This window comes from Chlorocebus sabaeus, chromosome 19 (genome assembly GCF_047675955.1).
Source record: "Chlorocebus sabaeus isolate Y175 chromosome 19, mChlSab1.0.hap1, whole genome shotgun sequence".
Lineage (NCBI taxonomy): Eukaryota > Metazoa > Chordata > Mammalia > Primates > Cercopithecidae > Chlorocebus > Chlorocebus sabaeus.
This window is the reverse complement of record NC_132922.1, coordinates 28,793,682-28,810,740: the sequence shown is the minus strand read 5'-3', so window position 1 is coordinate 28,810,740 and position 17,059 is coordinate 28,793,682. Positions and strand designations below refer to the sequence as shown.

At 49.9% G+C, this 17,059-nt stretch overlaps 1 gene segment (V, D, J or C); it reads left to right on the top strand.

Moving 5' to 3' along the window:
• LOC119618181 (immunoglobulin lambda-1 light chain-like) overlaps nt 1-17,059 on the top strand; it is a 384,505-nt gene that overhangs the window by 29,012 nt on the left and 338,434 nt on the right.

The window sequence follows — 17,059 nt, the reverse complement described above, 5'->3', positions numbered from 1 at the left end:
GCCTTCAGCAAGAGGCACCTGGGTGAGGGATGAGCCTGCATCAGCATCGTGGGAAAAGGCTCTCACTCTGGGCCCTCCTGAAGCACGAACCTCGAGATGTGGGGATGCAGCATGAGAACATCATGCTCTCCTGAGCGTCTCCCACCAAGGGAGCAGGCTGTGGGGCTGTCCCTAGGATGTGGGTGCCTGGTTACCAGAGTTCTAAGTTCTGTTAGGTCTGTTACCAAGGAAATGAACTCACTTCTTTAAGGTTCCGTACCCTTGGCTCCTTCGTTCCATGAGACCTACTCGGAATCGCCTGGGCTGCTGGCTGCTCACCCTCCACCCAGGTCAGCTCCTTACCTGTACACAGGTAAGTCCACCCAGGGCCTGCTTGTACACCTGTTCCTGATGTGCACCTGGGGCCTAGGAATCCACTTGGGGCCTGCGATCCAACAGGGGCCTAATGTGGATTAAAAGTCATTTTGATTATTCCTACAGGGAAGAAAAGACCTTCTAGCAATAAGAAGCACAGTTTCATATCAAATATGTAAAAATGATCAAAATCTTATGGAAGAAAACTATGAATTTTAATCACTGAAATGTTAACTTTTGATAAATATTTAAGTTTATAAGGAAAAATCAAACCATGCTGATTAAACCACAGTTGTAGGGAATGCTATAGAGTTTCTCGTTTGTGGACTGAACACAGAAAGCGCCCACCTACTTATGGTCATAATTTTCTACCTTAATCTTCTTAATCTTACCATTAATAGAAAAAATACCATGACAATGATTGTGATGATGGCTGAAGCACACAACCGAAGTTTAGCGACAGAAACATCAGGTGCTCCAGTTACAGTGCAGCTGTTCTTATTGTGGTGGGAAAATCAATCTTGTGTTCAGTATACATGGGAAACAGGAGTACATGTGGGGAGAACCGCATTTCACTGGACTTAGGTTTTTCACAGAAGAGCTGCAGTTTATCCTGCACTCTCCATTCTGTGATCAAAAACCATGGTACAGAGAAGAGCATTTCAACCCGAGACTCAGTTACCAGAAAGGCACCTGCCCCACCTCCCTGCAACCATATATGCCACCTCTCTGTGCTGAGCCAGAAGGGTTCACATATGGCACAGACTGAGGCTGGACTCCATACTTTTCAGCCTCCCAGGTGTCAGGTGTTTTGTGGTCACCTGGAGGAGGGAAGCTTCTGGGTTCCATCTTCTTCACCAGCAGGGGGCAGCAGAGCTGCAACCAGAAGTTAGTCTGGGGCTGCCCAGGAGGAGTCTAAGAGGGAGACCAGCCCTGAAGGCTCAACAGGTGTTTGAGGATCAGTCCTGGGTCTGGAAGCCCAGTAAAGTGCATCCTATCCCCTCGGGCTGCAGTAAACCCGTCCTGAGTGCTGCATTCCCGCGGCGTCACTCAAATGACAGGAGACGGGGTACAGTGAGGGCCTCACCTGGGAAATGCAGCTGGAGGTGCCTGGGCCCTAGTGGCAGCCTGGGCAGCTCCTAAAGGGCTGGTATTCCCTGGGAGATGCCCCGAGGTCAAGGTGCTCTAGGAGGAGGGCATGGTGTGAAGAAAAAGGGTTTCCCAGGGCCTGAGCCCTTCACCTAGTATGGCTGCCTGAGCCTCCTGCCCCTCTCAGTGTCTTGTCCCTCTGTGTTCAGCAACATTCTGAGAAGCTGAGCCCTCAGTCCTGGGCACTTCCACAGGCTCCCCCACCCCTTCTCCCTCTGCCTTTCCTTCCAGTTCCAGGCCGACTCTGACTCAGGGGGCGGCTCCTGTGCTCAGGGGAGTCTCAGGTGGGTGGGGTGGCGCACTCAGGACCCTGGTTCCTGGATGGGACATCTGCAGCCTCCTTGAGGAGATGATCTCCACAGGGGAGGGAATTCTCACCTGCCTCAGGCCACAGCTCTGGCCACCAGGTTGTCTTTGGCTCAGTGACAGGATATATCTCATTGCAGGGATCAGGGACAACCACCCTACGGAGACCACACCCTGTGCAAAGGCTGTGTCCCTGGGATGCTCACAGAGACCATGGGGCTTACAGTTGGATTTCCCATCAATATTTCATGTAAACTTGTAAAAGTCACCAGAAAACCACACTAGATAGAGAACCCTGGTGCTTTTTACCATTTTACATAAAATATTGATGGGAAAATAAATAAACAATGGCAGAGCTGAAGATGGCAATGGCTGGTGTACTGTGGGGATGGGGACGGACTAGAAGGATCAACACCATGGGTGAAATGAGACCAGATGTCCTGATGACTCCACATGGGTGAGGGGTTCCTTAAATGACTCAACTATTCTCACTGAAGTAGGTGACAAGTGTCCTAATGACACAATCCATCATTTAGAGGAAATGACCAGGATGGGAAATTTCCTCCAACCAGGAAGACTGTGGACAAATTCATGAGCAGGTCTGCCCCAGTTCACCTGGCTCTGAGACCATTGGATCTGAGTTCCTCCAGCCCTCCAGGCAGACTTTGAAGAGGGGGCATCAAGAGTGGATTTAGAACTTAGCTGACCAGGATGTATTGGGGTTTGGGGACTCAGCTGTGACTTAGGGAAATGGGGTCTGGTTGAATCATCAGACCGAGGTGGACATCCTTCAGCTGGTCTCTGGATTTCCACAGGTCATGACAAGCCAGTCCTTGGCCTGAATATCCTGGATCAGTCCCCAGAACTGCCCAGCTCAGGCTCATGTCATTCTCTACAGAAAATCCAGTGGAGTGGACACTGTGGGATCTGCCCGGATTCTTTTTTCTGATCTCACCCACCCAGCACTTTTGAGAGCCTGTGGCAGCTGAGAGCTGTGCCTTCACTGGGAAGTGCCACACAGAGCAGAAAATTGCCTCCTCTGGGTTTATGCTCTTCCTCAGCGAGGTTAGGTTTCATGACTGCCTGAGACCAAGATCTCAAGACTCTGCCTCAATATAGGAGGACCTGAAATTCCTCCTAGCTCCACAGCTCCCTGTGGGAAAGACTGAGACCTCAATGAGGGTCGGGGTCTCCTGCCCGGTGTTGCCTCCCTTACCTCCTTTCACATCCTCTGTGCATGCAGTTCCCCATCTCAGAGTCTGTTTCCAGGGAACCCAAATTAAGATCACCAGCCATCCCCAACATGGGCCATGCAGGACCTCAGGAGGCCACTGTACACTGGAAAGCACCCGTTTATTCCTAAATTAGCATTGTGAGTACTCCATGTCCAATGAGCTCTGAGTGTTTCTTGCATTTGTATGGATGAAAAGGGAGCCTGACTCACCAGGTGCTCTGGGTTCTGAGGGAGAGTTGGAGTCAGATCCTCCCGCAGAGAAACCCGGGACAGGAGGAGCAGCCTCACCCCATGCAGGGACCACAGATGCACCCACAGGGGGAGCTGCAGGATGGACACTGCCCACCTCCACCCTCCACACCCTGGGCAAAAAATCATTCTTTTCACCCCTCCTTCAGCCTATCAAAGCTGACACTTAAAAAGCCACCACAGCCCACGCTTGTCAACAGGAAACCCATTCACATCTCCATCAACCACACAATCTCCACAGATTCTTCAAAACATAATAACAGTAGCCATGCAAAGTATAGAAAATGTCTCCTAAATAATTGTACTTAGATTACATATGAAAGTGATACTATTTTTGATATGCTAGGTAAATAAAGTAAATTATTTAACTCATTTTCTTCTTCTCTTTGTATTTCTAATGCGATGACTAGACATTCGGTTTCCCATGAGGCTCACAACATATTGTGAATGGACAGTGCTGGTCTGCACCCCTTCAGGTTACAGGGGCTGTGGAGTGACCTGGTGCAGGAAGCCCCATCTCCATCCCTATGACATTGGTGTGAACCCAGGGAGAGGTGCTGGTATGAAAGAGATAAGAATACCTGCTTGTACAGGAGATTCAACCTTCACTTTGAGTCAAATAATTTCCTTTCCTATCTTCAATCCTGAACAAGAGGGCTTTCTGGTCTTCTTTTTGTTTGCAAGTTTGTGCCCCTTCAAGTTTCATGCTGTCTGGATCCCAGGCAGGGGACACTGAGGAAATCCAGGAGTCTGGAGGGCCCTGTCACCTCCTCCTCCACATGTGAGTGTTTGTATTTCCATCAGGAATCTGAGTGCCTTGTGCCAGGTCCTGAGGCAGGAAGGGGCCACACGGAGAAAAGGAATTTCTTCCTTGAGGTCAGCAATCCATGAATGAAGGAACTAGGGAACTGAGCAGCAGATTCTGAATCTACACCTGGACCCAGGAGGCCCCTGAGCCTCCAGCAGCCAGCGTAGAGAGGCCACCAGGGGGCAGCAGAGAGCAACCTGGCAGAAATTCCTGGGGATGGGGTGGGCCTGGGCATCAGGGAGATGCTGCCATGCAGGGAGGGTCAGTGACCGTGACCTGAGACCTGGAGGGAAAGAGGTTCTTCTTTTCTTAGAGTACTTGTCCTTGACACCGATGTTTAAATTCTGATTTCCTGGTTCTCAGATCTGACTCTTGGAGATGGCGCCTATTTTTCTGACAGATTCAGTCACTTTGCCTCTTCCCATAGCCCGGCCCCCATCTCCCGGTCACACATGCCATCCCATTCTGTAGTCAAACATATCCCCCCTCTCTGCCCTTTGCTCTGGGAGCTCCTGTCCTGCAGACATAGGGACTTCTCCTTCCCTGGCCACTCCTCCATGTCCACTGTTCCCAGTCTGTCCTGGTGAAACCCCCAAATTACAGCTTTTGATTTCCTTATGAGGCACAAAATACTTGCTCATTAACCTTTCCTTGATTTCAGTTTTTATCCATTGATACATTTTCCCAGCAAATGAAGACAACTTCGTTATAATAAACATTCCCTGCCCGGGTCTTGGAGTTTGCAGTCCGTTCTCATTTTCTCATGAAGCCAACATCTCCTTCCCCTCCTGATCTGTCCCTGGTCCTGACAGCACCCTGGTGATACCGAGGCACAGCACCTATGACCTGACACTAGAACTCACAGTCAAGGTAGAAACTTATCACATCCCATGGATCTTGCAACACTCCGTGTGCACTTGGCAACCAAGCAATTTCATTCTCCCCTAGCACTGAGGAGCTGTGCCCTGGGGTGAGGCCTGGACCTGTCCAAGGCTTCTGCTGGCCCCTGTAGAGTGGGAATGAAGAGGGTCCTGCATTGGGCTCTGCATGTGTCTTCAACATGGATTTAGGCCTATACCAGACATCTCACATCTGGCATAACATATTTATGACCAGGACATTTCTAGAGACACAGACAAAAGCTAACCACCTCCCTCCTGAGCCAGGATGGAAGGGAGGAGGGGACTGTGGACTCCAGGTAATTCCCCCATCACCACTGTGACTCTGGCATCCTCTTGAACAAGGCCAAGCACTATCCCGTAGGAAGAACTTTGTATCCCCTAGAGAATACAGAGAAACTCAGCTCTGAGCTTTTCCGTGACCAACCCAGCCAAGCAGCGAGGCTGGGCACAATCTGGGTAAAGATGTGAGCCCAGACCATGAGACCAGTGGGTGAAGGAAAATCGCACGGGCTGAGGGGGTGAGTAAGCAGGGGCCACACCTCCTCTCTCTGTTTCCTTTTGGGTTGAGCCCTTCACTGGAAACCACAGATCTCCTCCAGCAGCAGCCCCTGACTCTGCTGATTTGCATCATGGGCTGTTCTCTTCAGCAAAGGTACAAGAGAGGCCTGGGAAGAACCTGCCCAGCCTGGCCTCGGAAAGCAGCCTTGGCGGTGCCTCAGCCATGGCCTGGACCCTTCTCCTCCTCAGCCTCCTTGCTCACTGCACAGGTGCTGCCCCCAGAGTCTCACCAACTTGCCCAACTCCAGGGCTCCGGGTCCAGCGTGGCCCTGACTCTGAGCTCAGCGGGGCCCTGCCTGTGGTGGGCAGGATGCTCATGACCCTGCTGCAGGGTGGGGGCTTGTGGGGCTGAACTCCCCGCACACTCCGCTCAAAGGCTTGTGAGAGCCTGAGCGGCTGCACCTGCCAGGAGAGAGTAGTGGGTTTTCAGTTCAAAGGCTCCATGCAACAGGAAAGTCCATGGGCCACTGGGACTGGGGCTGATTGCAGGGGATACCCTGAGGGTTCACAGACTCTCTGGAACTTGTCCACATCAGGAGGGCAGGGATTTCATGAAAAGGGTCTTTTACCTGCAAGTTAACCTCTACTTTTTTTCTTACTTTTCCTTTGCAGGCTCTGCGGCCTCCTATGAGCTGACTCAGCCACCCTCGGTGTCCGTGTCCCCAGGACAGATGGCCAGGATCACCTGTCGGGGAGACAGCATTGGAAGTAAATATGTGCAGTGGTTCCAGCAGAAGCCAGCGCAGGCCCCTGTGCTGGTCATCTATAGTGATAGCAAGCGGCCCTCAGGGATCCCTGAGCGATTCTCTGGCTCTAACTCAGGGAACACCGCCACCCTGACCATCAGCGGGGTCCAGGCCGGGGATGAGGCTGACTATTACTGTCAGGTGTGGGACATTAGTAGTAAATACGCCGCAGTGACACAGGCAGATGGGGAAGTGAGACCAAAACACCCTCCCAGCCTCTGCCACCCTCTTACTCCAGCCCCGGGAGGTCTGTGGATAAAGCCATGAGTGAATCTGGCCCAGTTCACCCGGATCTGAGCCTTTCAGGCTGCCCTTCCCTCCAGCCCCCTCCAGGCGTCTCTACAGAGCATACATCAGGCAGAGACATGGCCTGGAAGGACCAGAATCATCTGGTGACTTGGGGCTGTTGTGTGAGTTAGAGAATGAGGGCCTGGGTGGAAACACAGACAGAGGCAACCTCTGTCCACTGTCCTGCCCCTGCATGGTCCTATGGTTGGGACAGGGTAACTCCTGAGATCAACTGTCTGGATCAGGCCCCAGAACTGCTGCCCAGCCCTGCTGAGGTCCTGGGCCTGAGGCTGTGTGGCAGCCTGTGATTCCCAACAGAGCAAACCAGAGGAGGGGACACTGTGAAGTCTGCCCAGATCCCCTCTTCCTTGTGACCCACCTGGCACTGCTGAGAAGCCCAGCAGCTTCTCAGAGGTTGTTTTCAAAAGAGAAATAATTCGCAACTGCACATGACATAGACTTGTTGCTAAATCCCATGGGTCTACAGTAGGATTCACCTCTGAACCTTTGCCTTAAGCACAAGATTTCAGTTCCTATGTCCAGTTCCTCTATTATGGTAGAGTCTGCTAGTTTCTCTGGCCCAATAGCAGGACACTCACACCCCTGCCTGCACCTGCAGCAGAGCCTTTCTGCTGTTGGCCCCAAAATAACGGATGAGGCATTTCTCAGACCCATGATGTATGAAGTGGCACAATCTCGGCTCACTAAAACCTCAGCCTCTCAGGTCGAAGCAATTCTCCCTGCCTCAGCCTCCTGAGTAGCTGGGATTACAGGTGCCCACCACCTCGCCTGGCTAACTTTTGTGTATGTAGTAGAGATGGGATTTTCACCATGTTGACCAGGGTGGTCTTGACCTCCTGATCTCAAGTGATCCACCCACCTCGGCCTCCAAAAGTGCTGGGAATATACACGTGAGCCACTGTACCTGGCCATGTTTTTCTTATTTTTGCTCCTCCTCTTTTCCTCAATATCTCAGGTCGGTGAACTGGGGAGATTTTGAGGGACAGGCTCAGTGCTCCCTCAAAATTCCCCTGTCGCACATCGCTGAGGCCCTGTCCTGGAAACTCCCCAAAAGTGGATGGTCTCCCTATAGGATGGGAGCTTCCAAAATGGCTCCACAGGGAAGAGTTAAACTGAGTCCATTCCTTCGTCCTCATTGACATCCAGCATTTGTGATCTCCATGGACATCAATACTTTTGTAGCTGAAATCTTTATTAATCTACTTAAGGAGATAATTAATTTAATAAATATTCAGACATTAGTTGCATCCAATATTTAAATTTCTTTAATCAATTGGTAAACATAGCCATGATTATATATAGTTTAGGCTTCATAAACTTTGATTAAATGGATTTTATGAAAAACAAAGTAACCATTTTATTCTACGTGTATCCTATATCAATATGTTGTGTACTTGAAATATCCACAAGAAAATGTATTTCAAAAATCAAATTGTATTTATTGCCTATTGTTGCGTAAAAATTGCTCCCTAGTAGGGAGCATAGTAAAAGAACATGTGTTTGTGATCTTGTCACTTCGGTGCACCTGGAAGTGACAGTCGCTTAGTTTTGTGGTTCTGGCTCTGGGTTGGTCATGAAGTTGCAGCCAAGTTGTCAGGCCAGGCTGCATTCAGAGACCAGAACAGGTGTCCAGGCCCTGCCTGAGGGGCTTTTACTGTCCCTACCCTGTTTGGCTGATGTGGAAAAGCTCAGAGGAAAAGGAGAGAATGAAGTGAAAGGCTTTTGTCCTGGTCCCCCTTGTCAAAGACCATCCCCTACATGCACCATTTCTTGTTCTTTCCCGGGACATCCGAGGCATAGAGCACTGCCCAAGTATTCTAAGGCTGTAGAGTATTCCACAGCAGGATTTTAGCCAGGCAACCTCTAATGCTTATCACCATGATTTCGATCTTACAAATCACACTGCAGCGAGCATCCTGTGCAGACTCCTTTGAGCTCCTGTGTGCATATGAACGTAGGATAAATTTCCAGAAGTGGAATTGTTGGGTCAAAAGGATGTACCTTTCTAACTTTTACCCACTGTTTTCACTTTCCCCTCCAGAGGGGTTCTACCAGTTTACAATGCCAGCCCTAAATATCGATTGGAGTACATTGGTGAAAGTGCAAATTTTTGCCAAACTGTGAGATATAAAAAGTTATCTTGTTGCACTTATATTTTGTATTTCTCCTATTTTGCTTGAGATTCAGCATTTACTCAAATATTTCTGGGCTCATTACTTTTTAGAATTTGGTAAACTTTTTCTTAAATGTCTAGATAAGAAGTATTTTAGTCTTTGCCACACAGGAGACAACGTTGGGGATAATATGTAGGTTCTGATAGCACCATCTGCAATGTAACCATTTAAAAATATGAAAACTGGTATCAGTTGTGGGGATATTTAAAAAACATGGCAGGCCGGGGATGTCCCACAGGATGTGGTTTAATGTTCCCTGGTTTCTAGGGTTATTTGAAGTCTGAAAATTGCACCAGCCTATGTTCTAGGTGGAGACCTCTTTGTGAGGGACACTGTATTTCACCTCGTACAGTGGCCTGAGGTCTTTCTTTGGATAAGAACATACTTGTACCATCTATTTGGTTGGATCTTGTCTCTGCTTAAGACAGCCCCGTGTCACAAGCTCATGACTTTCATCTTCATCCATTTGCTCTGAGTTTTGTGAGAACTTTAGTATAACAGGAAGACAGTTTTTTGGAGTCCATAGGATGGGGGGGTTATTGGCTGAATTATGTTCTCCCAAATTCATGCATTGAAGCTATAATGCAGTGTGTGTGTGACCGAAGTTGCACACAGCATCTTTAAAGAGGTGATTAAGTGAAAATGAAGAAATTAGGGTGGATTCTTATCCAATCTGACGGATGTCATCCTAGAAAGTAAAAATTTGCACACACAGAAATGAGACACCAGAGATGAGCGTGCAGAGGAAAGACCACGTGTGGACACAGCAAAGAGGTAGCGACCTGCAAGTCAAAGAGAGAGGCCTCAGGGGAAATCAAACCCACCAACACCTTTATCGTGGATTTTCCAGCTTCACAACTGTGAGAAAATATCTTTCTGCCATTTAGATCACTAGCTCTTTTGTATCTTCTTGTGGGAAGTTTAGCAAGTAAAAACAAGAGGGACCTCAAAGACCGTGGATGCGGGAGAAGGAGGAGATGGAGCAGGGTGCAGGAGGCGGGGCAGGGAGGGCCTGGAAGGTCACACTCTGAGGTGCATCTCCTGGGTGGAATCTTGACTCCACTCACTACTGTCTGGAGGACTTGGGAAAAATATTTAACCTCCTAATATTGATTTACTAATAAAGATAGGTTTGGAGCATAAGGCTCCCCATCATCCTATTCCATATTATAAAAGTCTTCTTGAGGTAACACTTGTAAAACTCTCACCAATGCATCTGGCATGAATTATGGGCTCATAGGCAGCCCTCCCCAGTGATCTAGTGACATACAGAAAATGACATTCACACTGTGGGCATCAGGGGGCACTGTGAGGTTTAGTCTGAGGCCCCTAATGAGTCCAAGCCCCTGGTAATGCTCAAATGCAAAGGGCATGACTGTTGCTTCCTTTAAGGCCCCTTGTATTGGGTAAATCTTAACACATACTTGACCCTTCTTCTGATCTTGAGAAATTACTCAGAGAAGGCCATCAGACTCAGGGCCCAGACAGAATTAGGACAAATGTTTTAGGGAATGCAGAGCAGATTTGCATCCACTGCTCACCAGAGCCACTTAATAATGACATAAGAATAAAGGAAGTAAATTTGCATGAAGAGATTCCCCTTCCCATGATAAAAGAGGCCTGGAGGTTTCTCCCCACCTGTGGGCTCAGGAGCAGAACTCTGGGTCATCTCCACCATGGCCTGGACCCCTCCCCTGCTCATCCTCCTCACTCTCTGCACAGGTGCTGCCTCCCCGTGCTCAGCCCCTACAGAACCAGAGATCGGCCTAGCCCTGAGCTTTAGCTCAGCACAGAAAGTGATGGAGGGTGTGGGGCTCTGGAAATGAGAGCCTCATCCTCAAATACCCCTCCTGTCCTCTCTTGCAGGTTCCGTGGTTTCCTCTGAGCTGACTCAGGAGCCTGCATTGTCTGTGGCCTTGGGACATACAGTCACGATGACCTGCCAAGGAGACAGCCTCAAAACCTATTATGCAAGCTGGTACCAGCAGAAGCCAGGCCAGGTCCCTGTGCTGGTCGTCTATGGTAACAACTACCGGCCCTCAGGGATCCCAGGCCGATTCTCTGTCTCCTGGTCAGGAAACACAGGTTCCTTGACCATCACTGGGGCTCAGGTGGAAGATGAGGCTGACTATTACTGTAACTCCTGGGACAGCAGTGGTAACCATCCCACGGTGACACAGACAGATGGGGAAGTGAGACAGAAACCCCTTCACTATCTGTGTCACCCTCTCTCTCCAGCCCCAGCAGGATTGTGAACAAAGTCATAAGCAGAACTGACCCAGTTCACCTGGATCTGAGACCTCCAGGCTGCCCTTCCCTGCAACCCTCTAGGCAGGCTCTGCAGAAGTTGGGTCAGTATAGGATTTGAGGCTCTAAGGACCACTCTGTTCTGCTGTTGTTTGGACTGAGGGTGTCTTAGCTGAAGATGATCTAAGTGGAAGGACAATAAGAGGGAGACACACAGCTGTTGGTTGGCCATGGTCCCTGGAGTTCCTCTTGTGTGGTGACTGGATCTAACACAATGCCTGGACCCTGTGGCCCAAATGCCCTGGATTATTGGTCTGAACTGCTCATGTTTAACTGAGACCCTCAAGCCCCAGCTCCATGCATCTCACGTTCTGAACAGGAAAGTTTCCTAGTGAGCACTGTGGCATGCCTTGGCATCCCTGGCTTCATACAGCTCTTCCCCTCCGAAAAATGCCATTGAGTGCAAAGAACGGCCTCATGCAAAGATGTGCCTCCTTCAGAATGTGGTTCAAGGGCAATGACTGCCTGATGCCTTCATCCCAAAGCCATGCTTTAATTTAGGATGACCTTAAATGCCTTCTAGCTGAGCAGTCAACTGTAACACATTCCCACTCACAGCACCTTCGGTCAGAGGTGCCTGGGGTGAGGGAGGAGCCTGCGTCTGCATCCTGGGAAAGGCTCTCGCTCTGGGCCCTCCTGAAGCAGGAGCCTCGAGATGTGGGGATGCAGCATGAGAACATCTTGCTCTCCTGAGCGTCTCCCACCAAGGGAGCTGGCTGCGGGGCTGTCCCTAGGATGTGGGTGCCTGGTTACCAGAGTTCTAAGTTCCAAAGGGGTCTGTCACCAAGGAAGTGAGCTCACTTCTTAAAGGTTCCGTATCTTCGTCTCCTTCCTTCCGTAAGATCTACTCAGAACGCCCTGGGCTGCTTACTGCTCACCCTCCCCCCAGGTCAGCTCCTTACCTGTACACAGGTAAGTCCACCCAGGGCCTGCTTGTACACCTGCGCCTGATGTGCACCTGGGGCCTAGGAATCCACTTGGGGCCTGCGATCCAACAGGGGCCTAATGTGGATTAAAAGTCATTTTGATTATTCCTGCAGGGAGGAAAAGGCCTTCTAGCAATAAGAAGCACAGTTTCACATCAAACATGTAAAACTGATCAAAATCTCATGGAAGAAAGGTATCAGTTTTAATCACTGAAATGTTAACTTTTGATAAATATTTAAGTTTATAAGGAAAAATCAAACCATGCTGATTAAACCACAGTTGTAGGGAATGCTATAGAGTTTCTCGTGTGTGGATTGAACACAGAAAGCTCCCACCTACTTATGGTCACAATTTTCTACCTTAATCTTCTTAGTCTTATGATTAATAGAAAAAATACCATGACAATGAAGGTGATGATGGTTCAAGCACACAACCGAGGTTTAGTGACAGAAACATCAGGTGCTCCAGTTACAGTGCAGCCGTTCTTATTGTGGTGGGAAAATCAATCTTGTGTTCAGTATACATGGGAAACAGGAGTCCATGTGGGGAGAACCGCATTTCACTGGACTTAGGTTTTTCACAGAAGAGCTACAGTTTATCCTGCACTCTCCATTCTGTGATCAAAAACCATGGAACAGAGAAGAGCATTTCAACCTGAGACTCAGTTACCAGAAATGCACCTGCCCCACCTCCCTGCAACCATATATGCCACCTCTCTGTGCTGAGCCTGAGGGGTTCACACACAGCACAGACTGAGGCTGGACTCCATAGTTTTCAGTCTCCCAGGTGTCAGGTGTTTTGTGGTCACCTGGAGGAGGGAAATTCCTGGGTTCCATCTTCTTCACCAGCAGGGGGCAGCAGAGCTGCAACCAGAAGTTAGTCTGGGGCTGCCCAGGAGGAGCCTAAGAGGGAGGCCAGTCCTGAAGATTCAAGAGGTGTTTGAGCCCGGTGCGGTGGCTCACGCCTGTAATCCCAGCACTTTGGGAGGCCGAGGCGGGCGATCACAAGGTCAGCAGATCGAGACCACGGTGAAACCCTGTCTCTACTGAACATACAAAAAAAAAAAAATTAGCCGGGCGCGGTTGTGGGCGCCTGTAGTCCCAGCTACTCTGGAGACTGAGCCAGGAGAATGGCGGGAACCCGGGAGGCGGAGCTTGCAGTGAGCCGAGATCGCCCCACTGCACTCCAGCCTGGGCAACAGAGCGAGACTCCGTCTCAAAAAAAAAAAAAAAAAAAAAAAAAAAAAAAGGGGCGTTTGAGGATCAGTCCTGGGTCTAGAAGCCCAGTAAAGTGCATCCTATCCCCTCGGGCTGCAGTAAACCCGTCCAGAGTGCTGCATTCACGCAGCATCTCCCAAATGACAGGAGACGGGGAACAGTGAGGGCCTCACCTAGGAAATGCAGCTGGAGGTGCCTGGGCCCTGGTGTCAGCCTGAGCAGCTCCCACAGGGCTAGGATTCCCTAGGAGACGCCCCGAGGTCGACGTGCTCTAGGAGGAGGGCACAGTGTGAGGAAAAAGGGTTTCCAGGACCCGAGCCCTTCACCTAGTATTGCTGCCTGAGCCTCCTGCCCCTCTCAGGGTCTTGTCCCTCTCTGTTCAGCAACATTCTGAGGAGCTGAGTCCTCAGTCCTGGGCACTTCCACAGGCTCCCCTGTCCCTTCTCCCTCTGCCTTTCCTTCCAGCTCCAGGCATACTCTGATTGAGGGGGCGGCTCCTGTGCTCAGGGAAGTCTCAAGTGGGTGGGGTGGGGCCTTCAGGACCCTGGTTCCTGGACGGGACATCCCCAGCCTCCTTGAGGAGACGCTCTCCACAGGGAAGGGAATTCTCACCTGCCTCAAGCCACGGTTCTGGCCACCAGGTGGTCTTTGGCTCAGTGACAGGATATATCTCATTGCAGGGATCAGGGATCACCCACCCTACGGAGCCCACACCCTATGCAAAGGCTGTGTCCGTGGGATGCTCACAGAAACCATGGGGCTTACAGTTGGATTTCCCATCAATATTTCATGTAAACTTGTAAAAGTCACCAGAAAACCACACTAGATAGAGAACCCTGGTGCTTTTTACCATTTTACATAAAATATTGATGGGAAAATAAATAAACAATGGCAGAGCTGAGGCTGGCAATGGCTGGTCCACTGTGGGGATGGGGACGGACTAGAAGGATCAACACTATGGGTGAAATGAGACCAGATGTCCTGGGGGTGAGGGGTTCCTTAAATGACTCAACTATTCTCACTGAAGTAGGTGACAAGTGTCCTTATGACACAATCCATCATTCAGATTAAATGACCAGGATGGGACATTTCCTCAAGCCAGGAAGTCTGCGGACAAATTCATGAGCAGGTCTGCCCCAGTTCACCTGGCTCTGGGACCGTTGGATCTGAGTTCCTCCAGCCCTCCAGGCAGACTCTACAGAGGAGGTATCAAGAGTGGATTGAGGAATTAGGTGACCAGGATGTACTAGGGTTTGGGGACTTAGCTGTGACTTAGAGAAATGGGGTCTGGTTGAATGATCAGACTGAGGCAGACATCCCTCAGCTGGTCTCTGGATTTCCACAGGTTATGACAAGCCAGTCCTTGGCCTGAATATCCTGGATCAGTCCCCAGAGATGAGCTCAGGTTCACATCATTCTCTACTGAAAAACCAGTGGAGTGGACACTGTGGGATCTGCCCAGATTCTTTCTTCTGAGCTCACCCACCCAGCACTGCTGGGAGCTTGTGGCAGCTGAGAGCTGTGTCTTCACTGGGAAGCGTGGCTCAGAGCAGAAAACTGCCTCCTCCGGGTTATGCCCTTCCTCAGCGAGGTTAGGTTTCATGACTGCCTGAGGCCAACATCTCAACCCTCTGCCTCAATATAGGAGGACCTGAAATTCCTCCTAGCTCCACAGCTCCCTGTGGGAAAGACTGAGACCTCAATGAGGGTCGGGGTCTCCTACCCGGTGTTGCCTCCCTTACCTCCTTTCACATCCTCTGTGCATGCAATTCTTCATGTCAGAGTCTGTTTCCAGGGAACCCAAATTAAGATCACCAGCCATCCCCAGCATGGGCCATGCAGGACCTCAGGAGGCCACTGTACACTGGAAAGCACCCGTTTATTCCTAAATTAGCATTGTGAGTATCCACATGCCCAGTGAGATCTGAGTGTTTCTTGCATTTGTATGGATGAAAAGGGAGCCTGACTTGCCAGGTGCTCTGGGTTCTGAGGGAGAGTTGGAGTCAGATCTCCCCGCACAGAAACCTGGGGCAGGGGGAGCAGCCTCACCCCATGCAGGGACCACAGATGTACCCACAGGGTGAGCTGCAGGATGGACACTGCTCACCTCCACCCTCCACACCCTGGGCAAAAAATCATTCTTTCCATCCCTCCTTCAGCCTATCAAAGTGGACACTTAAAAAGCCACAGCAGCCCACGCTTGTCAACAGGAAACCCATTTACATCTCCATCAACCACACAATCTCCACAGATTCTTCAAAACATAATAACAGTAGTCATGCCAAGTATATATAAGATGTCTCAAATAATTGTACTTAATTACATATGAAGGTGATACTATTTTTGTTATGTTAACCAAATAAAGTATATTATTTAATTCATTCTCTTCTCTTTGTATTTCTAATGCGATGACGAGACAGTGAGATTTCCATGAGGCTCACAACGTATTGTGAATGGACAGTGCTGGTCTGCACCCCTTCAGGATACAGGGGCTGTGGAGTGACCTGGTGCAGGAAGCCCCATCTCCATCCATAGGACATCGGTGTGAACCCAGGGAGGGGCGCTGGTGTAAGAGAGATGAGAACCCAGGGGTGAACAACCTGCTTGTGCAGGGGACTGAGCCTTCACTTTGAGTCAAATAATATCCTTCCCTATCTACAATCCATAACAAGAGGGCTCTCTGGTCTTCTTTTTGCTTTCAGGTTTGTGCCCCTTCAAGTTTCAGGCTGTCAGGAAACCAGCCAGGGGACACTGAGGAAATCCAGGAGTCTCACACTGACTCTGTTGTATGCCATCTGCTGGGGCCATCCCAAACTGCTACGTACCATTTCCTTTCCTGGTGCTCAAATAGCTGCTCCATGCACTTGTCCTGGTTCCAGACATGAATCTAGGTGGGAAGAAAGGATAGCGTATGTTATAATATTTAAATGGAACCTGAATCCATTAATATTTAATATGAAACATTAAAAGAATTTTGTCATAAGCAATGGGGAAAGAAGAAAAGATACAAAAATCCTTTTAAGGAAAAAAACAAAAATACGTATTTATTGAATGTCTGTGTGTCTTCATTGTCGCAAGGCTTAGAGAGGTCAGCTTTAAGTTGTGCTGAGGAAGTGGTCTGATGGGAAAAGTAAGAAAGCAGGAAACACGCATCTCTGTGATTTAACACATAAATTACAGTTCAATAAAGCAAACATTCACAATAAATATCACGCTGGTGCACACAGAAAAGCCTGTTAACAAACTTTCCCTTTGTCCTGCTTGGTCATATTCCCATGGATCACCTGTGTGCAGTGTGGACTCTGTGGTCCCCATTTCTCAGGCTGAGAACCAGATGGTGGGAAGGACACGTCGTCTGCTGATGAGTGGGAAGGGCAGCATTGGGAGCAATGGACTCAGGCTCAGGACTGTGGACCTGGTGGGTGCTCCTGTTCCCTCCACGGGGTCCCTCCCACATGTGCCCGTGTGGGTGTGGGTGCACTGCCTGGGGCGGCTGATGTGCTCCAGGGATTCGATGCTGCAGATGCATCAGCACAAAGCGTGGGGGTGGGGATGGGATGAGGCTGCAGCTGGGGAGACCAGGGACCAACGATACCCAGCAGAGGGGTCCACCAGGTGGGTACCCCCATTTCCTGACAGGAGAAACGGCCTGGAGGTGGGTGCCAAGCGGAGGGCACTGCAGGGTGTGTCCAGGCCTGGAGGGTCACAGATACACAGGCACCTCACAGCAGAGACCCTGAGGGCCAGGAGCTCACTCAGGTAAGGGATTTCAGCAGATCTTTCTCTCCTGAGGAAATCAGGTACAAAAAAATTAAGTTC